General features: G+C 39.5%; 8 non-coding genes across 8 annotated transcripts; 4 read left to right on the forward strand and 4 right to left on the reverse strand.

Moving 5' to 3' along the window:
* The first annotated feature begins 2,306 nt into the window (after window positions 1-2,306).
* Window positions 2,307-2,378, forward strand: trnae-uuc. Its single transcript has one exon. It is a non-coding gene; the product is annotated as a tRNA-Glu (tRNA).
* A 4,060-nt stretch (window positions 2,379-6,438) lies between these two features.
* On the forward strand, window positions 6,439-6,510 carry trnag-ucc. Its single transcript has one exon. It is a non-coding gene; the product is annotated as a tRNA-Gly (tRNA).
* Window positions 6,511-7,343: 833 nt separating this feature from the next.
* trnav-aac lies at window positions 7,344-7,416 on the reverse strand. Its single transcript has one exon. It is a non-coding gene; the product is annotated as a tRNA-Val (tRNA).
* Window positions 7,417-12,828: 5,412 nt separating this feature from the next.
* Window positions 12,829-12,900, forward strand: trnag-ucc. Its single transcript has one exon. It is a non-coding gene; the product is annotated as a tRNA-Gly (tRNA).
* Window positions 12,901-16,202: 3,302 nt separating this feature from the next.
* Window positions 16,203-16,275, reverse strand: trnam-cau. The gene has a single exon. It is a non-coding gene; the product is annotated as a tRNA-Met (tRNA).
* A 2,508-nt stretch (window positions 16,276-18,783) lies between these two features.
* Window positions 18,784-18,856, reverse strand: trnav-aac. Its single transcript has one exon. It is a non-coding gene; the product is annotated as a tRNA-Val (tRNA).
* Window positions 18,857-21,563: 2,707 nt separating this feature from the next.
* trnav-cac lies at window positions 21,564-21,636 on the reverse strand. Its single transcript has one exon. It is a non-coding gene; the product is annotated as a tRNA-Val (tRNA).
* A 3,796-nt stretch (window positions 21,637-25,432) lies between these two features.
* On the forward strand, window positions 25,433-25,505 carry trnaa-agc. The gene has a single exon. It is a non-coding gene; the product is annotated as a tRNA-Ala (tRNA).
* The last annotated feature ends 1,910 nt before the right edge of the window (window positions 25,506-27,415 follow it).

Consider the following 27,415-nt stretch of genomic DNA (forward strand, 5'->3'; position numbering starts at 1 on the left):
GAATTATGCTTCAGAAACATGTCCAAACCCAGACATTGGGTTATCCAAGTACCAAGTAATGAATATGCTGCTTTTTGGAGTTGACAGCGGATGAAACATTGCAATATCAATATATATAATATTAAAATATGAGTTACTTTCACCATAAAGCAGTGTCAGGGCTTTCTGCCTTGAATTGTTTCAAAAGAACTTAATTTCACACCTTTTAGTTGCTGTATAGAATCATTATTAACATATTAATAGGGATTAGCACCCAACCGTCAGTTATAAAGGCCCACTTTTTGTTTAACCCTTGATTTAAAATAACTGTTAAAAGACTTGTTTGCATTTCTAAATAAAGTTGACCATTTTTCAAAAAAAGTGTAATTTATACCATTTTTTACATAAAAGTATCTTACCAGCAGTTTAAAATAAAACAAAAAATATTTGTATTATTTTGCTGGTATAGGCTGATAAATTAGATGAAAATGGTGTAGATAAAAATATCCAGAGGGAATATCCCATACATTCTGTACTGTATTAACTAAAAGAGAGCTGCATATTACCTCTAATTTTAGGCTCTATCGGGAGAATGTAATAAAAGTCGCAAAGAGCAAAACAATTTGCATCAATAAGAATAAAAATGCACATCTCGCACTGTAATATTCTTCCTTAAATTGTTATTGCATTGCGAATCTCAATTGCGCATTGCTAATTTTAATTGCGCACTCTTAAGAAGTGCTTGAAGGTGAACATAATGACTTTTTCATAAAGAAGTTTTATTACATTTACTGCTCATTGGCGCAAACTATAAAATTCGCAAACGGTCTTCCACTGTCGGAAGTGGTCGCTAAACAGTTTCCGGGTTCACAAAAGCTATATTAAATTCGCGCAAAGCAAAATTTGTTCATACAAAGGCATAACTTTACACATTGCAAATAGTTTTTCCATTACCGACTTTTATTACATTATAACTGCTGTTGTTTTCATAGGGAGAACCCAATAGTTAATGTCCTTAATTGTCAGTCATAGTTGTTTTGACGTATAAAAAGTGTAGTAGACAAAAATTACAGTTTTCAAGTATTACAACAATAAAAAAAGGTTGTTTTTGCCCTGGGGACATTTCAGTTCAAGGCGAACATGGTAACCACTACACTACAGAAACTTCATGAGATAGACCACCTTTTTTGTCATAAAGGGTGTTCATTTTTCTGTGCATTGATGTTTGTATAGTCCTTACCTAGCAACCAGAGCTGAAAATTTGTCCATAGGTTCTGCTCAGGAACAGACCTCCAGGACCATGTGACATGATCCTTTTTCTTCTGACATAATCCAACTCTCTAAGCAAGTATGCAGGAACTAGAGGAGCATGGATTTTTTGCACACTAAGATGTAATTTTTCATGTTAGGTAAGCATGACCACAAAACCACTGCAACTCATGCTTCAAACAGGAATTCACTCCCTGAAGAGCTAAAACAAAAGCTAATCAGGCTGATCTCCAGGATGACACCACTGAGACCATTGCCTACTCCGATGAACAAGAATTATTCTGAATGAGCCACAAACTGCTGAAGGCAACAATATGGTCAAGATCGTCCCATGGCCTTGTCTGAAGGTGGCCATAGTTACACAGATAATATTGTACAAAAAAATTTTCGTCCAATATTCGGTGCTTGTACGGTGGAAAAAGAGCCGACCGATATCGGCAGAAGACTTGGATATCGGTCGGCTCGTCGATCAGGCTGGATGAAAAATTTTGATCGGGTGCCTTTGAAGGGACCCAAACATCGGCCACTTTTAGTGCTGAATCGTCAGATACAGGTAGAATTCTATTGTTTCTTCCCGTATATCTACCTGTATATCTAACAATTCAGCTCTACACGTGTGTATTGAAATGAACGATCTTTCTGAAAAGATCTTTTCCAGGAAAGATCGTAATTGTTACGTCTATGGCCACCTTTAGACCTGATGCTTATTTCTTAGTACTCAAATACAAATTTTTCCATAACAAAGTATATCAGTTTCCAAGAGGGGAGAGGGGGAGAAGGAGACAGGGAAGTGGAGGGGAAAGCCTAGTGGCCTGAACAGTAAATCCGGGCCTGCTTATAACAGCTCAACAAGAAAAAAAAAAATTCTGCACAGTTTGAACTAGGGACCTTTCACATGTGAGGTGAATGTGATAACCACTACATTTTAAATGGTGTCAATTAGAAATAAAAAGAAAATCATAAAAATCGGGACAATATCCCTTTAAGAATAACTAGCATACAGGAAAAGTTGGTATTAAGAAATTCAATAGTGGATGGTGGAGTAAACCCTCTCATGGTCCCATATGGTCTAGCGGTTAGGATTCCTGGTTTTCACCCAGGCGGCCCGGGTTCGACTCCCGGTATGGGAACTGTAGCTTTTGCAATTTAAACTGGTTTGTCAACCATTTTAGTGATTCAATGCAGGTAGATTTCTAAAAGAATTTCTGCTATAGTTGCCTGTGCCACTTTGGTCTGTGGCTGTAATAAAATACAATGAACTCGAAACAAGCAGACGGCACTTCTGGAAAGGGTTTTATTGGGGTTACTGCCGTAGAACCCCAATAAAACCCTTTCCAGAAGTGCCGTCTGCTTGTTTCAAGTTCATTGGATGTTTGCAGTGGGGACACTGCTCGACAGAGCACCTGGTCAGGAGTAGCGGTGAGCAGTAGCGGTCCCTTTTCTTTGTTCTCTATCTCTGTAATAAAATACCACTTTTCCACTTTACAGCCATGTCTGCCAATGCAGGTTACAGTGTAATTCTCCTACCGCACACCTGTAGTTCACCAATCCTGCAAGCTGGTGGTGCGTTCCTTCCGTTGACCCGGCCGGGTCCCTTAGCAACCAATGTGTAAAAGAAACGGATCCGCACACACACCGAATAGTGCAGTCGGGGATTATCCCCTTTTATTCAGCCACCAAACATCAACGTTTCGGGGGGGGAACACCCACCCTTCATCAGGAAACGTTGATGTTTGGTGGCTGAATAAAAGGGGATAATCCCCGACTGCACTAATCGGTGTGTGTGCGGATCCGTTTCTTTTACACATTGAATGCAGGTTACAGGGCAAAAGAGCTTCCACTCTGGCCTTCTAATCCTTCAGAGAAGAGATATGCAGAACTAGTCTGTATTACAGCCAGGCCCGGACTGATAATGTATCAGTTCGGGCAAATGCCCGAGGGGCCGCTCTACCCTCCATTCTAGTGGGCTGCTCGCTGCACTTGTCAGCTAGTAATCACTCACACCAACGTACACGGCACGGTGGGACCAGCTAATTAACTTATCTTTCAGCCCCGCACCACGGACGGTAGGAGCTTTTACTTTCTTCCCCCCCTCCCGTTTGCAGTCCTACCAGTGCCTGTGAACGTTTAGGAACTCCCTGTCATTGCTGATCTATTCATGCTCCTGACTTCTGTTATCATGTGAAAGATAGACGCAAGCAGGCACGCAGCAGAAGTCTGACCCCGTGACCTAGGAGGAAGTGATCAGCGGTGACAGAAGAATTTGAAGCCCCCCACTGACTGAACATCCATGCTGCACTGAAGCTGAGTTATAAATTATTGTAAGAGCCGGCTGTAAACTTTATGTTTATGATGAGGGGGAGTTTATGATTTTGGAATTATATTTACAGAAAAGTAGAGGCTAACAAAGAGCAAACAGTAGTAACCCCACACTATCGGATTCTTTTATTCTAAAATGAATTTAAAATTATACAGTACCCTTGAGGTGCATCAATCAGTGTTTCGTGTTTAGTGTAATCGATTCAATACTAACTTAGCGACCAATTAATTTATCGATAAAAACCTTCAATTAATTTATGAATTCATTTAATCAATTTGTAGTTCATTAATTAAAGTGCCTGTGCATCAATATACAATCAATTAACTATGAATTCATTTTAGATCATCAAACAATTAAGGTGCCAGTGCTAATAAATATCAGTTTTAAAAATGATTTTTTTTAAAATAGCTTTTAACCATTTGCAAGCAAAATAATAGAAATAAAAGAGATTGAAAAGGAAAATAGGAGAGGCTGCCAAACAGAATGCAGTGTTTAGTTTACAGACAGAGCAGGGAAATCATAAACGTAATCAATGTGGGGCAGACAGGTGAGAAGGGACGAAAAAAAGGGAGGTGAGTGGGAGGCAAATCAAGAATAATGACAAATGCAGAGATTAAACGAAGAATGGTATTTGACCTAGTGAGTATTTATATGTTTTCTTTCATTAGTATTGCTGAACAGTAGCCTAACCTACCTAACTGCTAGTTGACCCAGAGGAAGGCAAAAAACCTTCCTTATTGACTGTGAGGTGCTGACTTAGGAAACAATCATTTCAAGCTGGCAAACCACTGGTGCTGCCTTCTACTTGTCTTCTTACCTGCTGTATTGCTCTGTGGGCTTGGTAGGGTTGGGGTGGAGATTAAGATCTTAGCAGAACAAGCAACATGTAAAAGTGGGGAAATATAAAGCATTTGGGCAAGGGTACAAAAATACACTTATGTATTATAAGGGATCATGAACCCCCTACTGTAAATAAGGATATATATATATATATATATATATATATTCAACCAACGTAGAGCCGGCACTCTCGAATAAAGTGTTCATTTGCCTGGGTGCACAATCAATAAATTATCTCCATATTTTATATATACATAAATAAAATATATGTGTGTATGTGTAAAACACCAGCATGCATTTACATGTGGGCTGCTTTAATTTTTTTGCCTGGGCTGCTTTTTACTCCCAGTCCGGCCCTGCCTTTGTAGTCTTCTCATTGTGCACATCTTGCTGGAATTCTTAATTGTTATAAGGTGTATGCGGATGTGGTTTGCCTGAAAAAAAGCAGCACCAAAACTGCAGATAAAAACACTGGAGAAAAACATCCTTCAAGCCAGAATTGCACAAACCCACAAAGCCTTGGCAGGACTCCTATATATAAGTCCCATCATTTATCTAGAATTCTATAGACTACCTCCCACCATTATTAATACAATGCTGCTGAGCATATTCAACTCTGTATTCACAGAAATTCACAGGGGTGGTTCAACTTTAAGTTAACTTTTAGTATGTTTTAAAATGGCTAATTATAAGCAACTTTTCAATTGGTCTTCATTTTTTCAATTTTATAGTTTTTTTAAATTATTTGCCTTTTTCTTCTGATTCTTTCAAGCTTTCAGGGTCAATGACCCTGTCTAAAAACCAATTCTCTCTAAGTCTAAACCAAAGACAGAACTAGTGATAGGCAGAAGAGGCACGTGCCTAGGGCGCAAAGCTTGAGGGCACCAGGCACATACGTACTTTGCAGCCTACCCCTAGTCTGGCAAATGTTTCCTGTATGGCTGTAGCGCACATTTGTGTACGTCCTTGGTTGTGCATGCATGCCGGCAGTAGCGTCGGTGCAACTGCATTGGCACAACTACGTTCTACTTCAATATTCACTGAAACACAAACTCGCAATCTCTTGCTCACACATACAATGTTTTTCATACAAAATGATACAGCTGTTGGCAAAGAATTATTTGCAGATCCTGGATCACCATATATACACCCTATATAACTTCCACATTTATACATATATACATATAAAGAACCAGCACTCCCATATATACAAAAAAAATTCTTTTATTTCTGTTACATCAATGTCCAACATTTTGGTCCTTGTTAGGACCTTTCTCAAGGATGATACAAAAACTTTTGGCCAATCATCAATAGCCTTACAAATTCAAATTCTCCAATCAGTGCTTATTATCCAAACCTTGTTAATTAAGTAATTTAACCCATTGTGACTTTCTTTACCTTAGTGTCATAAAAATATTTTTATCCTGATAGTGTTACCATCACAAAACATCTCATCTCCTGTACATCATAAATATCATAAATACCATAAATAAGTGTATAAAAACATGTGTAGAAGACTATGTCAAAACATTTCGTGATAAGAACAGTGTAAAAATTATGTGTACCTGTAAAATTCATATTTATATCTCAACTGTGCACCCCTGCTATATAAGCCACAACATATATATAGAGAGAGAGAGAGAGAGAGAGAGAGAGAGAGAGAGAGAGAGAGAGAGAGAGAGAGAGAGAGAGAGAGAGAGAGAGAGAGAGAGAGAGAGAGAGAGAGAGAGAGAGAGAGAGAGAGAGAGAGAGAGAGAGAGAGAGAGAGAGAGAGAGAGAGAGAGAGTTTTAATACCTTTTACCATTATTGGCCTATAGACTATTGGGTTTGTTGCAGTTTATCAAAGGATGGGAGGAAAAGTGAAAATCTGCACACCGGGCCATCTGTTAAAAAGTCGAATCTTTATTTGTCCATTAAAACACAATCACTAGAGAGCAGTATGACAGCTTTCTGCCCTGAATTGTTTAATGAAACTTAATTTCACACTGAACAGGGCGAGTTTTGTCTATAGGTAGAACATACACATCTGGCGTTGGTGGTATAGTGGTGAGCATAGCTGCCTTCCAAGCATTTGACCCGGGTTCGATTCCCGGCCAACGCAGCAATGATTTTAGTTTCCTGCTTGGGTTCCTTTTCTAGCCAATACAGTACGTTCTTATGTTTCATTTCATACTATATGATATCTGTTTTGCATTGTATGGTTAATCTATATTAAGAAAGTAATGAACACCATGGATAGAAAAATAAATAAAATTAAACACGTGCCACAAAAATTGCCCCAAAATGAAAGATCTCATCTAGTGATGTGCATTACAATTAGGGATGCACCGAATCCAGGATTCGGTTCGGGATTCGGCCAGGATTCGGCCTTTTTCAGCAGGATTCGGATTCTAAAATAGCCAATATTATTGACTATGGAAACGTGGAAAGTTGAATTGATACCACAAGGCAACTTCTAGCACTCTTCATGTAACTATAGCTTCCAGAATTTGGCACTACTTTAGATATTATGGAATGCTTGGGTTATAGTTCATATACATGAGGAGTACCTGGAGTTTTCCATTTCTGTTGCTTTTGACCATTAGATGTGTGCTCTGACAGGGCAAAAAGGTTAGGGGGGCATTTTCTGCAGTATGACAGCCCTCTGCCCTGAATTGTTTAATGAAACTTAATTTCACACCGAACTGTGCCAGTTTCAGTTTAATCCTTGAATAACAATGTTTGTAAAAATGTTGCATTTCTTAAGTGAAACACTTGTAAACTAAAAAATAACCAGTATGGTTGACATCTAAATGTCATCAGTTGCAAGTTTACTTTTTTAAACATTCAAGTCTCTATTTGTATCCAGTATAAACTAAAACATAAAGTTTCATGCTAGAAGTGGAAGGCCGTTTTCAAGGATAACAATTTGAACCTCAATGCCAACAACATAATTGTTTCTGCCCGGTCTCGAACCGGGGACCTTTCGCGTGTTAGGCGAACGTGATAACCACTACACTACAGAAACCTCCTGCAGGATGACTTTTCAAAATCTGCTCTTCATTATAAAGCAGAGTATTTGAATGGCTAATTTCATACATTATTTATTTCTTTACACTAGCACTGAAAAATTGTATTGTTTTTCTAATAGGAACAGATTTCATAGGTTTCCACAATCAAAATAGAAGATGTTTCATTTTGTCACCTTCTAGTCTGTAAAATAATACATTAGATGAAATCATTATTTCTAAAACCTAATGATTGCTCTACAGAAACGTAAAAAAATAATATATTAACTTGTCCTTTGTTTTCTTATTGTTCCACTATTCTTGTGTAGATTATCAGACATCTGTGTTGTGATATAAGAAAGCAAAGATCTGTTGACAAATGGTAAATAATAGACAGGCCCAAGTACACAGAACATTTGCATGCAGAAAAGCAGCAATCACTTCAGCTGACCAGATACCAAGAATTCCTTCTGGGGAATTATGTGTCAGAAATATGGCCAGACCCAGACATTGGGTAATCCAAGAACCAAGTAATGAATATGCTGCTTTTTGGTGTTGTAAGTAAATGAAACAATCCAATATCAATATATATAATATTAAAATATGAGTTACTATCACCATAGAGCAGTATTAGGGCTTTCTGCCTTGAATTGTTTCAAAATAACTTGATTTCACACCTTTTAGTTGCTGTATAGCAGGGTCCCCAACATTTTTAACTCGTGAGCCACATTCAAATGTAAAATGAGTTTGGGGAGCAGCACAATCATGAAAAAGTTCCTTGGGGTGCCAAATAAGGCCTATGATTGGCTATTTGTTAGCCCTTATGTGGCTCTACTTGGCACTTTACTTCATTTTTATGCAATTAAAATTAGCTTTCAAGCTTGAAATTCAAAAATAAGCACATGCTTTCATGACCCTTAGAGCAACATCCTAGGGGTTGGAGAGCAACATGTTGCTCACGAGCTACTGGTTGGGGACCACTGCTGTATAGAAACATCATTAATATATTACTATGGACTCAAAAACCACAAATAAAAAAAATTAAAACCAATTGCAATTTGTCTCAGAATATCACTCTATATTACACTACAATTTTACATACAATTGTTTTTACAAAAAAAAGTATCTCACCAGCAGTTTAATATAAAAAAAATATTTATAGCTCTGACAGCTGTCGAGAAGCTAATCTTAAGGTACATTGCAAATCATCAAGCAGAAAACAATGTTCACATGTCATATAGGCTGATGGCAGGGCCGCCATCAGGGGGGGACAGGTTGGACAAGTGTCCTGGGCATGGGCATGAAGGGGGGCCCGGCAGTGCTGCAGTTTTGAAAAGAGCCGGGTCCACCCTGAACAGCCGAAAGACCTTAAGCCACGAAAACAGCCAAAGCCGAACTCCCGAAGTGGCGAAAAGACCAGAAGTCACGAAAACAGCCGAAATCGAAGTCCTGAAGGGGCGAAAAGACCTAAAGTCATGAAAGGAGGAGTAGTTGAAGTCCTGAAGACACGAGTTCAATTTTACTGAACACCAATGTGGGTTTTTTTTTAATCTCCTGGCCACCAATGTATTATTTTAATATTCTATAGGCCCCTGATACCAATGTTTTTAATTTTTTTTTAAAAAAAATTTTGGGGTCCCAATTTTTTTTAACTTGTAAGGGGGGCCCTGGCACCAATGTTTTTTTAAAAAATATTTTTTGGGGCCTCAATTTTTTTTAACTTGTAAGGGGGGCCCTGGCACCAATGTTTTTTTAAAGAATATTTTTTGGGACCCCAATTTTTTATAACTTGTAAGGGGGGCCCTGGCATCAATGTTTTTCCTATTGTTCTGCTGATAGACTGCTGGGAGGGAAGGGAGGGGGGTGATATCCCTAAAACTTGCAGTACAGCAGTAAAGAGTGACTGAAGTTTATCAGTGCATAATTCACATGATTGGGGGCACCTGGGAAACAGACAATATGTCTAGCGCCAAGTTTTAGTTCCTCACATTTTTATGCAATCTTTTTGTTCAACCCACTGAATTCAAGCTGAAAGTCTGCAGTTCAACTGCACCTGAGTTGTTTTATTTAAAATTCATTGTGGTCATGTACAGAACCAAAATTAGAAAAAAGTTGTCTCTGTCCAAAGATTTATGGACCTAACTGTACAAAGCATTTTATCACTGCCAAAGCTCAAAAATCCACAGCCTTTGGTAATTGTAAACTAATCAAAGTTAAACTAAATAAACCAAAAACTTTTGTAAAACCTAAAACAATTTATATATTAATTGAACCTGGCAAATAGCTGTATAATAGCTATTAAATACAATGCAAACATATTCAATGCAGGGACATATTCAATTCCAAGAAAGCCATAAAGGATCCCTTTGCCCAGGTCTTACCCCCTCTCCATGTCACTGTACACAGGGCCGGACTGGGGGTTAAAAGCAGCCCAGGCAAAAAAAATCAAAGCAGCCCACATGTAAACACGTGATGGTCTGACTTGTACACATCCACTGCCTTTTTCACTCAATTGTAATTCATGTAAAATATGTTATAAATTATGCAGCCTTGTGTCTTTATATGGTCACAGAACAAACCCTCTGTCACGGTCGGCACCCTAAACCAGAACTAATGCCAAGCTCCCTGGTCTCGGCTCGGCTTCACCAGTAGTGTGACCGCCTTTGGCTTCGGGAGGAGCCCTCAGCGTACTCAGATGCCATCTGGACTTTTCGAGAGGATCAAGTTTGGCAAAAGGGAGATCAAAATTGCGCCAAGGGAGACGGGATGCAGAGGTGTACTGCACCGAATTCCGCCGGTGGGCAGTTGAAACTGGGTGGAATGATACGGCCCTGCGCAGCCAGTTCCGTATCGGGTTATCAGATTCTATTAAAGACAGCCTTGTTAATTACCCCTTGTCGTCCAGTTTGGATGATCTCATGTCACTAGCCATTCAGATTGATAGAAGACAAAGGGAAAGAAGGGGTGAAAGGGGTAATTCTAATTTTTCTAGAGCAAGGAGTTCTGGCAAGCAAAGGGGCATGACTGTAGTTAAAGTCAGTTAGGCCGAAGGTCGTGGTACAATAACATAAGACAGATTCGTGGTCAGACAGGCTGGATCGAGGCAGGCAGATGGCTAGAGTCATCAGGTAGGCAAGGGTCAAACCGAGTAATCAATCAGATGGGCTGAGGCAGAATCGGAGTCAAATAACAAGCAGAGGTCAAACCAGAACGTCAAACAGGAGGGTTAAGCAGGGTCAAAGTCGGTTTCAGGCAAGGGTCAGGTTCCAGAGATCAGAATAGTCAAACAGGCAGGCAAGGGTCAAAACAGATAATCAGGATCAGATATATAGATCAGAATAGCAACAGCTAATAGCACCAGGAACAAATCCTATCTCGGGCAATGACAAACAGTGGGAATGGCCCTTTAATACTTTTGAATTTGGCACCATTGTGCGCCGACGTCATTACGCCAGCGCGCATGCGCCTTTAAATACGGAAGTGCGCATGCGCGCGCGCACTAAGGAAGAGCCAGAAGAGGAACAGCGCGATGCGGCGGGCGTCCCCGCCGAGGGGGCGGCAGGCGTCCCTGCCGTCCCCCCACTAGACCACCAGGGTAAGACTTTATTACACCCTCAGTGACTTCTAATATCCTTATCATTTACAGTAGGGGGTACATTATCCCTTATAATACATGAGTGATATTCAGAGTTCCCTGTATAACTCAGCCTGCAGCCTTGTGTCTTTATATGGTCACAGAACTCCTCAGTGACTTCTAATATCCTTATCATTTACAGTAGGGGGTACATTATCCCTTATAATACATGAGTGATACTCAGAGTTCCCTGTATAACTCAGACTGCAGCCTTGTGCCTTTATATGGTCACAGAACCCCTCAGTGACTTCTAATATCCTTATCATTTACAGTAGGGGGTACATTATCCCTTATAATACATGAGTGATATTCAGAGTTCCCTGTATAACTCAGCCTGCAGCCTTGTGCCTTTATATGGTCACAGAACTCCTCAGTGACTTCTAATATCCTTATCATTTACAGTAGGGGGTACATTATCCCTTATAATACATGAGTGATACTCAGAGTTCCCTGTATAACTCAGACTGCAGCCTTGTGCCTTTATATGGTCACAGAACAACCCCTCAGTGACTTCTAATATCCTTATCATTTACAGTAGGGGGGTACATTATCCCTTATAATACATGAGTGATACTCAGAGTTCCCTGTATAACTCAGCCTGCAGCCTTGTGCCTTTATATGGTCACAGAACTCCTCAGTGACTTCTAATATCCTTATCATTTATATATTATATGCAGCCTGACCTGACTAACTTTCTCCTGTCAGTCATGTCATGACTGTGTGGCGCATGGCGGGAAGGATAGTTCTGCAGGTAACGGTCCTCAGGGTCCATTCCTGCGTCATGCGTCCAATCCTGGTGTGCGCAGCCATGACACTATATAGCCATTTGGACCAGACCATGTTAAAAAATTAACAGGGGTGTACTGGATCGCACAAGGAAGGTTATTAATGGGGTTGTACAGGATCTCACAAACAAGGACAGGAGGGTTTCAGGGCGCAGGGCCCAATTGGCCTAAGGCCAGCCCTGGACATGGGCATGTCCATCTCCTGGATTTTGCCAATGGGAGGATGAATATTAGTGATTAGCGAGCAACATTCTTGTGCCAGCAAGATTAGTGGAGAAATGTACCAGTGTAGAGCTACAACAGGTAGTGTAATGCCGAACATTAAATGCCAATGTACCAGTAGAAATACTACCCATTATGTGCCAACAAGATCTCAGCTTTACAAGCCACAGTGCCACCAGGAACACTGTCTTAGCCACAGTGTGGAGTTGAGGCAGTGGACAGTCACAAATATGCTCTCAGCCCTTAAACACAGTATAAAAACACAAGGTACTGAACTATTGTCACTAGTTAAGTAATCCATTAGCTGCTCACTTGCTTAAGCTTGAGAGGGGACTGAGACCCTTTAAGCAGCTGCAGTATCTGCTGGAGACCCTGCTCATCCGACTTCCACATACACTGCACGGCAGCAGCAGCAGCAGCATGAGAACAGCTACGAGTGGGAGGGGCGGAGCTACAGTGGGAGTTGAAGGAGCGGTCCTAGAGCCTGCCAGATACATTAAAAGGCTGTTTCTTATTAGGAGAATAGATCACGAGCGGCCCACTTAAAGGAAAAATAGAGCAGCCTCTCGGGCAATTGCTGAAGAAACAGATTACCAGTCCGGGCCTGACTGTACCCCAAGCAACTGCCTCAATTGCCCTTATCTTAATCCACCACTGTGCCAATGGTAGTCCTGCTACTCAAGGAAGACCAGAAATTGTACATATGGTGCTTGGCTTAACTGTGTTAAAAAAAATTGAGGCTGTAGGAAAAAGTTGGATGCAAACAAGATGCTACAAAACTAATATATATGGCGTTGGTGGTATAGTGGTGAGCATAGCTGCCTTCCAAGCAGTTGACCCAGGTTTGATTCCCGGCCAATGCATTCATGTTCTTTGGTTATATACCTGGCTTTCATTTTCAGCAGAAACAGTAAGTTTATATTTTTCATTGTTGTCCTTGATAATGTTTGTTTTAAATTCAATGAACACAATGGATAGAAATTAAATTGTATGTTAATGTCAACGTTAACTTCAATTAAAGGCATTGTTAATGATAGTTTATGCAGGATTACAATATTAACTTAAAGTGCACTTCCCCTTTCGATTAGTATTAAAACATGATTTTTATTGGTGTAATTGAAAATCACTTATTAAAACCTTAGCCCTAGTATTGTCACTGTATCAGTATCTGCTGTATGCCTTTAGGGGTTTTAAATTTATCCTATATGTTTCCTTTAATTAATTATCTAATTGTTTAGGCAACAATGAATACTATATGGGGGAAAGTGGAATACATTTGTAATGAGAACTAAGATGGCAGGATCTGGTGCTCTTAAAGCCCAACAGCTCCCCTATTTTGTTCTGTTCCTGCTCTGGGCAGGATATGATAACATACATTCAAGCTGGCCATAGATGTAAAGATTTTTAAAAGATCCGATCGTCATTGTGAGACCACGATTATCTTGAAACGATCGTACGAATTGTCCATCAACTAAAAAGACCAATTTGCCAGGAAAACAAAGGGGAGCTGCCTGCTTGGCCCTGCAAACATAGATAGATTGCACTGGGACTGATAAAGATTTTTTAACATGGCCAATCAATTTTCTGACAGATGTCGGCCGAAAAATCGTAAGAAGTACGATCGTTCGAATCCCACTAATGATAATTTAGAAGGATTGGTCGGACTTCGCTAAAATCGGTCATTCGGCAAGAAAAATCTTTGCGTCTATGGGGAGCTTCAGGGTCTACTGGAGCTACAGTTCCTATTCATGTTTCAAATGAGGGGTGGGTGTGTCCTAACTATCCCTGGCAACAGCACAGTAGGAGGGGAAAAAGCCGCCCTTGTGTTACAACAGCTGAAATAGAAAGGTCAACAAGAAATGGAAGGAAGGTCAACAAGAAATAAAGGTCTTTACCAAAAGAAATGAGACTATTTGTTTTTCAAAGATATATGGATTTCTGGGGTAAACCGACCAAGGATTTTTTTGGCCTTGGAATCTAAAGTATGCCGTTTTCTGCCTTAAGGTGGCCATACACGGGCCGATAAAAGCTGCCGACAGACTGTGTCGGCAGCTTATTGGCCCATGTATGGGGGCCCCCGACGGGCTTCCCCGATCGAGATCTGGCCGAAAGTCGGCCAGATCTCGATCGGATGGGACAGAAAATCCCGTTGGATCGCGGCCGCATCTGTTCGTTGATGCGGTCCCGCAATCCGACCGCCCGTTTACCGAATGCTAGGATCCAATCGTTGGGCCCTAGGGCCCACGATCGGATCTGCCCGATATTGCCCACCTCAAGGTGGGCATATCGGAGGGAGATCCGCTCGTTTGGCGACATCGCCAAACGAGCGGATCTATCCATGTATGGCCACCTTTAGTGCTTACATAATTCAGCAATATACTGCCAGAAGTCCTAAATCTCCCTAAAACTATACATATCTGGCACTGGCACATTTGAGAGACATGAGGCTTTTCCAAATCAGTTGGATTTTTTCATTTATTTGGTATTTAGCACTATAAATCTTTTTGCAGAGGTGGAAATACATGAAAACTCAGGCAGATTTAGAAAGCTCAAATTCTTCCAAAAAAAAACAAAAAAACAATGTATAGTTTTCCTAGGTAAATTAAAGGGTTCCCCTCAGAAAATACCCGTAAAGTGAGAGAGCACAAGATTTTTTAAAAAGTCTGGCATTTCGTGTAACTGAAATGTCAAATTCAGCTGGAACTTAAAGGGATAAGAAGGAGGAGATCATTTGTATTAATTTCAGATGGGATTAATTCATTCATTTAGATCCAGGGAACGTGTATATTTTAGGAATTTTGCTGCAAGGTTAAAAAACAATTCTAAAAGAATCTGTAAATCCCTGATTCAAATTCAGTATTCATTTTTAACAGACTAAATCCAGATTCAGACATGAATTCATCCAGATTAGGAGACACCATACATATTTCTAAAGCATGTTTGACCTAAGGATAGAGAAAAACAAGTTTTAGCAACAACAAGATGAAAAAATCCTTTAAAAATAATTATTTACCCTATTAATGTTTTTAATTAAAAAAAAGGTAAAACTAGCAGAGGATGGTTTTGATCCATCGACCTCTGGGTTATGGGCCCAGCACGCTTCCGCTGCACCACTCTGCTTGATGGGGTCTTTTGTTGTTATGGGTAGGTAAAGCTATTTCAATACACTCTGCAAGTTTCATTTTACAGTTATTGTTAGAAGTTTGCAATATCCTGCTTCTTATCATTTAAAAAGCTGAAAGAGGGATACAATTAACATCCACGTGCAGAATGGCTGCAAAGGATGTTATATAATACTATGAGTCATGAATATCCTGTAAATTATATTCTTATAATTTGGGTTTTTATAGTGTTATCCAAGTGCAACAACTTTTTCTCGGGTCTCCCCCTTACAAGTAAAAAAAAGCATTGGTGGATAGACATCTGTGCAAGAAAAAAGCCCTGCCCCCCACATGTAAATTAAAAAGCATTGGTGGTCAGCCCCCCTGTACCCCCCTGATGGCAGCCCTGCATACATTATCTCAATGCTATCCATCTGGTGGCTCCTGGCCACATCCAGCCCATGCATCCCCTTGTGTGGCCCCACATGAAAGTCTGGCTGATGTGACCAAAGCATTGATTTAAATAAGAGATCAAGATCAATTTAAAAGTTGCTTAGAATTGGCCATGGTGTAAGGTAAAACTTAAAGGTAAACCACTCATTTAACGATAGCATTAACCTTTTGATACATCGTGTAAACTGAAAATTGCACAACCAACATGAGGCTCAAATCCACAAGATTAAGAGTTTCATGCTCTACTGAGTTAGCCAGGCTGCTGATCATATGCTGCAAATTTGAAGCTACCATGTGCAATACTTCTGGGTGACATGTTACATGGCAGATTTTTTTCCAATTTCTAATATTCATAGTATATAGATATTTGTCTCATTATCAATATCATTAGTCCAGAAATTATATGTGCAGCTAAAAAAGAAAATAGCAAAACCAATGAATTCTTGGTGTGACAGCCTTGTATACAGAATATATTGCCAATACTTAATTGATCTCAGTTTGAAACAGCTGTACTTAAATTATGTATATTAGTTATATGTTATATCCATTATTTGAGTAGATATAATATAATCATTAAACCTTAAATTTGTTTATGTACTATTCAAAACATTTGCCCCGTGTGAGGATCGAACTCACGACCTTCAGATTATGAGACTGACGCGCTACCTACTGCGCTAACGAGGCAACTGCTTATGCTATATAAGTTTATGACACAAATTTTCTATATATATATATATAAATATATATAGTCAACTACAAGAGGTCCTCCGCACTCAACCCATTATCAATATATTTAAGTCAGAGACATTTTGTGCATACTGCTACTGAAAAATGCCTTACCCTTTAAACAACACAGGGATTGTTTGTCCATATATTGCAATATATTTAAGCTGGCCAACTACGTCAAAGTCATCCATATCTGGCCAGTCCTACGCTTAATTTTCATCTGATTCATTAAGAATTCAATTGCTTAATTGCTTCAATTGCTTGGTTAGATAGTTAGGGACATCACATATCGGCCCCTACATGCCTGTGCACATAATAAGCACCACAGAAAGTTTTACCTTCACTGCAGGACAAATACGCTTATTATGAGCACAGGCATGTAGGGGCCGATATGTGATGTCCCTAACTATCTAACCAAGAGACGGTGTATATGGGACTCTGAAATGCACACGCCCGACATGTTCTATATCCTCTCCACTAACACCTGCTGTCGATTGAATTGGGCAGATATTTTGAACATTCAGTGGAAATTGGGCGAGCCTGAGTTGGGAGACGATTAACAATTGAAGTGTGGTGTGATACTGACTTTTTGAACACTTAAGATACTATATATTATATACATCGACCTAAGATTTCATTATTCATATTTTTTGAATACCTTTTGAAGGTTTTTGTATTTTTTATATTTTTTATATTTTTTGTGTTTTTTAGCCACGTGGATTATATCTAATTTTTTGTTATTTCGGGGGGGTCTATCTAAACTCATACACTTATTGATTATGGTTACTTGGGGACATTTCTTACTAAGCACTTATATAAGTGAGATACAGTGGTTTGGGAAACTGGGTGGCAAACACACAACACATAATACTGAACTATGGGTAACTGAGGGTGCATTGATTTATTTATTTATGGGTTGATATACATGGTTTGGATTTCTTTAATATTCACATATATTATAGGTTTATGGGCTCAAGGGACACATACACCTAGTGATTATTTTGAATGAGTGTGTCAGCGTAGTGGAGATGTCACGGATCCACAATGGGGGTATGAATAAACACACTATGGTGAGCCGCACAGGTGGGCGATATTACATTTGAACGCCCCTCCCTCAGAGGCTGAGCTTGGATTTTACATTCCGAGGATAGGAATAGCAGCAGGGGCCCACTTAGTTTAATTCGAGGAACATATGATAATCTGCAGGTTGCCACTTACCGTTAATTGAGAGGTAGCTTTCATACTTGGCACATATTTGATATATTGATCAATATAACAGATGGACAGAACTTCAGAGCAGGCCTGTTATCTTAACTCAATTTTTGACACATCTTGTGTAACATTTTTGCAACATTGTTTTATTCTGAGATAAGGAAATGAACATTAGCAACTGCTACTTTAGTTTGTGCTTTTAGCAATATTTTGGTTTTATTGTTCAAAAGTTGAAATTATGTATAAATGCTTTCTGTGTACGTACTATGTATTTTTAACACATTTATATGCAGGCACCTGTATGGCAGTTACGTTTCAATGATGCAATAACACGTCAGTTCCAATTTGTCTATGTTCCCGCCAACTCTTGTATTTAAGGCATTCATGTAATCCACTAGACACTTTGAGAAAGGCCTCGGAGGAGGCCGAAACGTTAGTCTGGCATTTACAATAAAACTTTTTTACATTTTTAAGACCTGAGAGTGCGGACCCTTTTTGCTGTTTGTACATTGAAATTTTGGACACTGCACCCAGGCAATTTAAACCATTTATCGAGAGTGCTGGCTCTTTTGTGGACTATATATATATATATATATATATATATATATATATATATATATATATATATATATATATATATATATATATATATATATATCTCAATCAAGCTGAAGAAGGCTCGAGTGTTAGAGCCGAAACGTCTGAATAAAACCACTTTGTTTGCACTAACTAAAGTCCTGTGAGTGCATTTTTTTGTTTTTGGTTTATATATATATAGATATATATATATCTATATATGTATATATATATATATATATATATATATATATATAGCCAATTGGGTTTGTCGCAGTTTATCATAAGAGGTAAACACACAATTTTACAACTGTACAAAGAAACATACATCTGGGTTATAGGAAGTGGTAGGCCACTTGCTAGAAGTGGTTATGCATGAAGTGGTAGACAGCGCCGATCCTCACCTTTATGCTGATACTCTCACATTTTCTGCTCAGGAGGGGGTCGGCGCGCTGCACGACGCTAGTGCAATTGCGCTCTCTGCACTAGAAGAGCCGAATTTCCGGGTTGAAAACCAGAAATTCGGCTCTTAGTTACCAGGAGCTGCATATTTGCCGCCCCTGGTAACCAGGGGGGTGCTGCCGCCCGAGGCGAGTGAATTAACTCGCCTCATTGGTGGAGCGCCCCTGGTGGTAGACCATTTTTCAATGTGTACCACAAAGCCAACAACAAAAAAAGTGTTTCTGCCCGGTCTCGAACCGGGGACCTTTCGCGTGTTAGGCGAACGTGATAACCACTACACTACAGAAACTTCATCTGCTCTTCATGATACAGCAGAGTATTCAACTGGCTAATTTCATACAATATTTCTTTACATTGGCACTGAAAAGATTTATTGTTTTTTAACTCTTTAAATGTCAGCAACATTTTGCATTTCATTTGCACTCAGTGCCACACGTTTTTGGAACATTTGGTGCTCACTCAATTTAGGGGCATTTTTTGAGGGGAAACCTTTGGTTTAGCTAAGAAAACTATACATTGTTTTTTTTCAGGGGAACCTGAGCTTTCTAAATCTGAGTTTTTGTGCATTTCCACCTCTGCAAAAATATTTATAGCTCTAAATATCAAAAAATAAATAAAATTTGTTATTTTTTACAATATATGAATACCACAAAAATCTTTTATTTTACACACGAAAATCCAACTGATTAGGAAAGCCTCATGTCTCTCAAACATGCCAATACCTGATATGTATAATTTTAGGGAGATTTATGACTTCTGTACAGCACAAACTCCCAGCAGTAAATTGTTGACTATTGAAAGCACAAACACAGAAATCTCCATAGATTCCAAAGCCAAAAAAATCCTGAAACAGTAGGTTTAGCCCAGAAAACCATATACTTTTGAAAAATACACATTCTGCCAATTCCAGAATGGGTAGCTACTCTCTACTCCTTTCTACCACACTTTAAAGCTTGTCTAAACTGTAGCAGTTTTTATAAAACTTTACTAAAATTCTGAAACATCACTTCAAAGGTTTTATTTTGCTACTAAGCATCTCCCACACATTATTAGGTACCAAGAAAAAACATTCTAAATATGATTGCCAGGGGTCCATTGAACAGTTTGATAACTATTGTGCATAGAATTAGCAAAGTACCTGTCATTTAGGGTAAGGCCACCCTGGGCGTTTTGGGGTGATTTGGTCGCCTTGTCTTCAATCTCCCCAAACGCCTTCCCTCACTCTGCACCGGCTAAAATGAAAAAAAACGCTGGAGCTAATCACATGCGGCGGTTTATTTTCCGAAGTCACCCAAAGTTGCATCACGAGGAAACTTCGGGCGACTTCGGAAAAGGAATTGCAGCGTGTGATTAACATCGGCGCAGAGTTAGGGAAGTCGTTTGGGGAGATTGGTCACCGCAAAGATGAGGCAATTAGCGCCAGGTGACCAAATCTCCCCAAAACGCCCAGTGTGGCCTTACCCTTAGAGACCTCAAAATGAAGTTAGCGCATACAAATAGTGGGGTAAAAACAGAGAAAAATATGTTTCTTCCCAAAACCATATGATTGCCAGGGGAAAACCATCCTTAATATGATTGCCAGGGGTTCAATGAACAATTTGATGCTTATAGTCCATAGGATTACCAAAATATCTGGCATTGAGACCCCTAAATGAAGTGGCAAATAAGTAAGTTGGTCCAATGAAAACACATATTTCCAGAAGATACAAAATCTGCCGAATCTAAAACGGGTAAATATGTCTTTCTACTGCAAACTACTAAACTGCAAAGCTATGCTAAACATGCTGAAACTTTTGAATATCATCACAAAACTTGCATTTCACCCAATTACATACCCCAAATTTCATAATGTACCAGCATAAAGCATCCTAAATAAGAACACCAGGGGTCTACTGAACAGATTGATGCCAAATATGCATAGATATAGCAAACAATGTGCAGTACAGAAACCTCCAAATGTAGTGTATATGAATTTTCATGTATGATACTCTGGCTGCTACAATATAAGCACCCGTTTATTTTGTGCCATGAGACCCCTTTATAGTACAAAGACCCTAGAAAACCCAACTGTCAGTTCAGTAGCCCCAGTTTTGGTTGAATAAAAATAGTGTAAAAAGACTTGTTTGCATTTTTAAATAAAGTTGACCATTTTTCAAAAAAAGTGTAATTTATATGATTTTTTACGTACAATATCTTACCAGCAGTTTAAAATAAAACAAAAATGATTTTATTATTTTGCTGGTTTAGGCTGGTAAATTAGGTTAAATGGCGTAGATAAAAATATACACAATATCTCATACATGCTGTACTGTATTAACTAAATGAGAGCTGCATATTACCTCTCATTTTTGGCCCTTTATGCTTTAACTGCTATTATTTTCTCAGGGAAAACCCCAATAGTTAATGTCCTTAATTTTCAGTCATAGTTCTTTTGACATATAAAAAGTGTATTAGATAAACATGACAGTTTTCAAATGGGCCTGGCTGAGGGCAGCAGAATTTCAGGGACAGCATTCCTGCCCTGGCGCATCCAAATACAAGCACTGGAGTCTAGTGATCTGCGAAAATACACTGGCGTAAAAAAAAATGGACACTGGCGTCCGTTTTGTTGGACGCCAGTGCATTTTCGCCGCCGAATGTGCGCCAACGTCCAAAAAACAGACGCTGGTGTCAAAAACGCCGATTTTTCACAGTTTCGCAGGAAATTCGCAGATTTTTCGGCAAAGCAAAACGACCCAAATTCGTCCATCACTACTGGAGACTGGCAAGTGCGAAATTTAAAACTCTCCTGCATCTCCAGTGCAGAACCATATCTTTGCGTGCATGTGCGCACATGCACACGTAAAGGAAGGGAAAGTTAAAAAGTAGACTTTGAGGGGAGAAGGAGGTAAAGGGGATTTCGAGATGGGGGAAGAGAAGGCAGAGAAAGTGGAGGGGTCAGCCTAGCGGCACCGGGACAGTAAATCGGGGCCTGCTCATAAAAGCTCAACAAGAAATGTTTCTGCCCGGTTTCGAACCGGGGACCTTTCGCGTGTGAGGCGAACGTGATAACCACTACACTACAGAAACTTCTGTATCATGCAATGTCAAAAAGGCAATTGACATCTTAAATACTAAACAATCGATTCAAAACCCACTGCAATATACAAGAAATTTGTAAAATGCTCTAATTATTAAATACAAATCCCGAAGCTTTTTGTTTTTAATGAAACAAAGTGTACTTAAAAGAAACTTTCCAATATGCGGTCAAGAAATTTTTTTGTATGGTTTTTTTTTTTATAAATGTCTTTATTTGCACCAAACAATATATGGATATTTTTAAAGTTATTTATAAATGTAATTGAAGCTTAGAGCAGCATTTGTTTATTTGTTGCAATTCTCTGGTTTTTAAAAGCAATGTAACATGAGTCAGTTCTTCTATAGTTCTTTCAATTAAGTCCAGAATTATGGACAACGTAAAAAGACAGATACGGCTTTCATGCAAATACATTCATTTAAATATATTTCAAAAGTATATTGAAATGTTTAATCAATGCATATTACTTTCACTTTGAAAAAAAATGTTTTCAGGTGAGGATCCCTTTTATTATTATAGATATCCTTAAACTATATTTACTTAAGTTCAGTCCAGCGTAAAGCAGGTTATATTTAGACCTGAAGGTTGAACTCGATGGATGTGTGCCTTTTCAAAGGGCAAGTAAAGGCAAAAAAAATAAAATCCCATTTTTACTTTCTTTAATGAAAAAGAAACATATCTCCAATAGACTTTAATTAGAAAAAGTGTATCATTTTTATAAGAAACCTGACTGTATGCAGTGAAATTCTCCCTTTGTTTACTGTTGTGGATAGAAATTGTCAGATGGTCCCTAACTGCTGAGCAGGGAAACAATCATACTTATGAACAGCAGGGGGAGCCCCCGCCTTACTTCCCAGCCATGCAGAACTCAAGCAGCTTTGTTTATGACGATCCCTAAGCAGCCCAGACCACACTGAGCATGTGCACAGTCTTAGTCTTGCAAAGATGTATAACAAAGTTACAAGATGGTGACCCCCTGTAGCCAACTTTGAAAGCATAAATCATTTGTTTGATTAGGCTTGTGGTGCAGTAAGTTCATGTTTATATTTAGTATACAAAATACAGCATTTCTAGCCTTATTCTATTTTAGACTTTACATGCCCTTTAACCCAAATTACTATCAGACCCAGATTTGTGGGAAGGTCACAAAGGTCCAGGCCTAGGGCAGCACAAATTAAGTGGCCGGCATGTCGACTAGTCACGGCTACAAATTTTCTGAATCTTTAAGAATTGGATGTGCAGGAGATTTAGCTGCTAAAATTGCCGGCACACTAAAACCCTGTACAGAGGAACATATTTAAATGATACATTGTCCATGGGGGACTTGGCCTTGGGGTGCCGGCTGGCAAATGCCAAGTGCCTTTTTTTTAACCCAAATTTCTATCAGACCCAGATTTGTGGGAAAGCCACAAAGGTCCGGGCCTAGGGCAGCACAAATGAAGTGGCGGCATGTCAACTAGTCGCTTCTACATTTTTTCTGAAGCCTTTAGAATTGGATGTGCAGTAGTGATGTGCGGGTCAGGATTTCAGGGTAGCTGTAACAGCTACAACATACTGTAAAAAAAAAAAAAAAACTAATATGAACAGACTACAGGTTGACTGATTAAAGGACAAATATTTTGAGGCCTAAAACTTAGAGTGGAGGAAAAACCAAAATAAGAGCCCTACTTCGAGCTCTTCCAAAAACACCCATTTTTCTTTGGCTTGTTGCCATACTCTAAACTGCCCCCATCTGCGCTGCTTTCCTGCCCATTGGAATGCAGAGTATCTGATCGTTTTGCACTGCTCCGGCTGTGACCGGCTGTGAAGCTCTCAAAGGATTTCAGAATGCATATTTTATAAAAACGGCACTGAATTTCTAAATATGGTATATTGCAAAGACGCTTATTTGATGGTGGTGAAAAAAAAAAAAATATATATATAAAGTTCCAGCTGTGGTGCACTCCAGTCAAGCGTTCTCTTCATGCCTGTCAAATGTATTGTAGATAGTAGTTCCCCAAGATTGACGCACTCTAGGGCTTCATAATGCAGTTTAGAAAAGAAAATTTATTGTCAACGTTTTGGTCCCGTTCTGGGTAATGTCTTGAGAAAGGCTCAGAACAGGACCGAAATGTTGACAATAAATTTTCTTTTCTAAACTGCATTATGAAGCCCTAGAGTGTGTCAATCTTGGGGAACTACTATATGTATATATATATATATATATCAAAAATCTTCGGACCAGCACTCCCTTTAAAAGTTTAATAATTGTATTATTCTGTAGTATCCTTGAAAAAGGTCCAAATGTGGACCGAAACGTCGGATACTACAGAATAATAAAATTATTAAACTTTTAAAGGGAGTGCTGGTCCGAAGATTTTTGATACATAAACAATTACTGTGCACCCCGCCATTGACACCAGCATTGGAGTGCGGATACTCATTGGAAAATATATATATATTTATATATAAATCTAAAAAGTGAGGTGCACACTGGGAATTTTGTTTAGTTTAAAAGGTTCATTTTATTAAATCCATTTTAAAATAGGTCCTATTTTAAGATGTATTTAATAAAATGAACCTTTTAAACTAAACAAAAGTTCCCAGTGTGCACCTCACTTTTTGTATTTTTGTATGCAGCTTCGGATGGTAGCACCTGGGTCAGTCGTTTGGAGTAGCGGTGTGCTGAACTATTTGGACTGTGTGTATATATATATATATACACACAGTATTATTCTTGGCTTTATATCCCCTTTAAAGGAGAATTCAACCCCCAACTAATAAAACCTCCAACCTTCTACCCTCTATAGTCCCCCTCCCTGCTCCCCGGCACAGGTATTAACACCTATAAATGCCCCTAAGACTGTAATTACCCCTCATTGCAGAGTTGGCTCAGTGGAGCTCACGGAACACCATCTTCTGGTGCTTTAGTAATCTTCAGGTCTTCTTGTGGTGCTTCGGTAATATCACCACTTTCGGCACATGTGCAGTTATCATGAGGAGGAAGACTGCTCCAACTGTGCATGTACTGATACGGCACTTACTTACCAAAGACTACCTAAGCGCTGAACATGAATTGTCACAGTTGGATTATGGGTCAACAAAGAAAGCATCTAATCATGGCTGGCACTTGATGGTGCCTTGTCTTTTCTTTGCTCTTGGACAAAAGCTTCTGCAGAATGAGATTTCCTGAAATGGCAATTATCTACTTCTAGGGGGGTTTGGTTTGTATGGAAAAGCTGTGTGTGGCACACTCTAAAAAATGTCAATTGAACCAGAAACTTAGCTTCACTCTGTTAAACCCAGAGTGCTCCACCCTACCAGCAGTGATGTGGTTTGCTAAGGGGGTGCTAACGAAATATTGGACTGCATATCAGCACCATTGTCAGACCCTTGACAGGTACCAGGGGTGTAACTACAGTGGGAGCAGACCCTGTGGCTGCAGGGGGGCCCAGGAGGTATAGGGGCCCCATGAGGTCCTAATTTACATACAATTTCAGTCAATTTTGGTAAAACAGGTCAATAGCTACACATTTTGGGGCCTGACAAATAATTTGCTGTGGGGCCCAGGAATATCTAGTTATGCCACTGACAAGTGCTGCTTAAGTAGCTCAGTTGAATGAGCATTAGATTGAAGATCTAAAGGTCCCTGGTTTTATCCTGAGTTTTGGAGCTGCTGACTTTGCACTAGGAAAGCAAATCAGCTACAAGCAAAGAGAATTTAATTGCAGATCAACTGCTTCAACGGCAAAAAAGAACAGTGCCACCTAATGTTTTCCAGAGCCACTGTGGTCATCTCTCGTATGGTGAGGGGGATTAGCTCAAATGGTAGAGCGCTCGCTTAGCATGCGAGAGGTAGCGGGATCGATGCCCGCATCCTCCAGGTGTCATTCCTTTTCAGCACAGACTTATCTTCACCTTAAATTGCTACTGTCATTGGAAAACATGTTTTTTTTCCAAACGCATCAGTTAATAATGCTGCTCCAGCAGAATTATACACTGAAATCCATTTTTTTTTAAAAAAAATTGATTTTTTTATATTTAATTTTGAAATTTGACATGGTACTAGACCGATTGTCAGTTTCCCAGGAGCCATTATGTCATGTGACTTGTGCTCTGATAAACTTTGGTCTCTCTTTACTGCTGTACTGCAAGTTATGTGATATCACCTCCTCTCTTCCCTCCCCAGCAGCCTCCACACCAATATTGCAGCTAAAAAAAATACATTTGTTGGTTCAAGAATACAATTTTAAATGGGAGAGTGAATAATTTGCAATGGAAACAGTGTCATTTAGAAATAAAAAGTAAATCATAAAAATCATGACTGAATCTTTTTAAGAATGACTGTCATGCAGGAAGAATTGTTTATAAGCAGTTCAACAGACAGCATGAAACAAGACAATTGTGGTCCTATATGGTCTAGCGCAGGAATCCCCAACCTTTTTCATCTGTGAGCAAGATTCAGATGTAAAAAGATTTGAGGAGCAACACAAGCATGAAAAATGTTCCTAGGTGGTGCCAAATAAGGGTTGTAATTGGCTATTGGTAGCCCCTATGTGGCCTGGCAGCCTACAGGAGACTCTACTTGGCACTATACTTAGTTTTTAAGCAATTAAAACTTGCCTCCAAGCCAGGAATTCAAAAATAAGCACCTGCTTTGAGGCCACGGAGAGCAACTTCCAAGGGGTTGGCGAGCAACTTGTAGCTCACGAGCTACTGGTTGGGGATCACTGGTCTAGCGGTTAGGATTCCTGGGTTCGACTTCTGGTATGGGAACTACAACTTTTGCAATAGAAACCCGTTTGTCAGCCATTTAAGTGATCCAATGTGGGCAGATTTCTGAAAGAATTTCTGATATGTTACCTGTGCCACTTTGGTCTTTGCTGTAATAAAATACCCCTTTGCCACTTTGCAGCCATGTCTTCCAATGCAGGTTACAGGGCCAAAGAGCTTCCACTCTGGTCTTCTAATCCTTCAGAGAAGAGATATGCAGAACTAGTCTGTATTACAGCCTTTGTAGTCTTCTCATTGTGCACATCTTGCTGGAATTCTTAATTGTTATAAGGTGTATGTGGATGTGGTTTGCCTGAAAAAAAAAACCAGCACCAGAAGGTAAAAACGCTGGAGAAAAACATCCTTCGAGACAGAAAACAAAGCCTTGTCAGGACCCCTAATAGATGTCATGTCTGATGCAGAAAGAGCTCAGCTGGGACTTCTTTAAACTTAAGGTATAAAGGTCCCTGCTTCAATCCCAGGTTTCAGAACTAGAGCCATGAATTGTGGGGATTCCTGATATGGAGAGAGGCCATTAAAAAGTAAAGTAGTAGCAAAAGTGTATGAAGTTAAAAAAGCTTTAGTAGGACATACATAAGCCTAACGCATTTCATGCACGAAACGGGTTAGAGGGCCCCCACACCATGCCCTGAAACTGCTACATTCAAGTCATAAGATAGGGATTTCTGCACAAAGTGCATGTACAAGCATTTTGTTTTCTTTATTGAAAATATTTCTCATATATATATTTCTTGAGAATGTGGCTAGATTTGTTGTCATAGAGTATAAAATACGTCTTAATTTTACATGCCCACTAGTGATGTGTGGTCAAGTTTTCCTCAACCCTCCCAACCCTAACCTGGCCCCCAACCCTAACCTGGCCATTTCCATCGCCTCCATTTATAGAGCCGCACCCGCCCCATCCCGTGGTGATGTTATAAAAGGGGCGGGGAGATAGGTGTGAGTCTATAGACAGCCCACACATCACTAATGCTCGCCAAATAATATTTAAAAGCTACT

This window comes from Xenopus laevis, chromosome 3L, assembly GCF_017654675.1.
Source record: "Xenopus laevis strain J_2021 chromosome 3L, Xenopus_laevis_v10.1, whole genome shotgun sequence".
In the NCBI taxonomy this organism is placed as follows: domain Eukaryota; kingdom Metazoa; phylum Chordata; class Amphibia; order Anura; family Pipidae; genus Xenopus; species Xenopus laevis.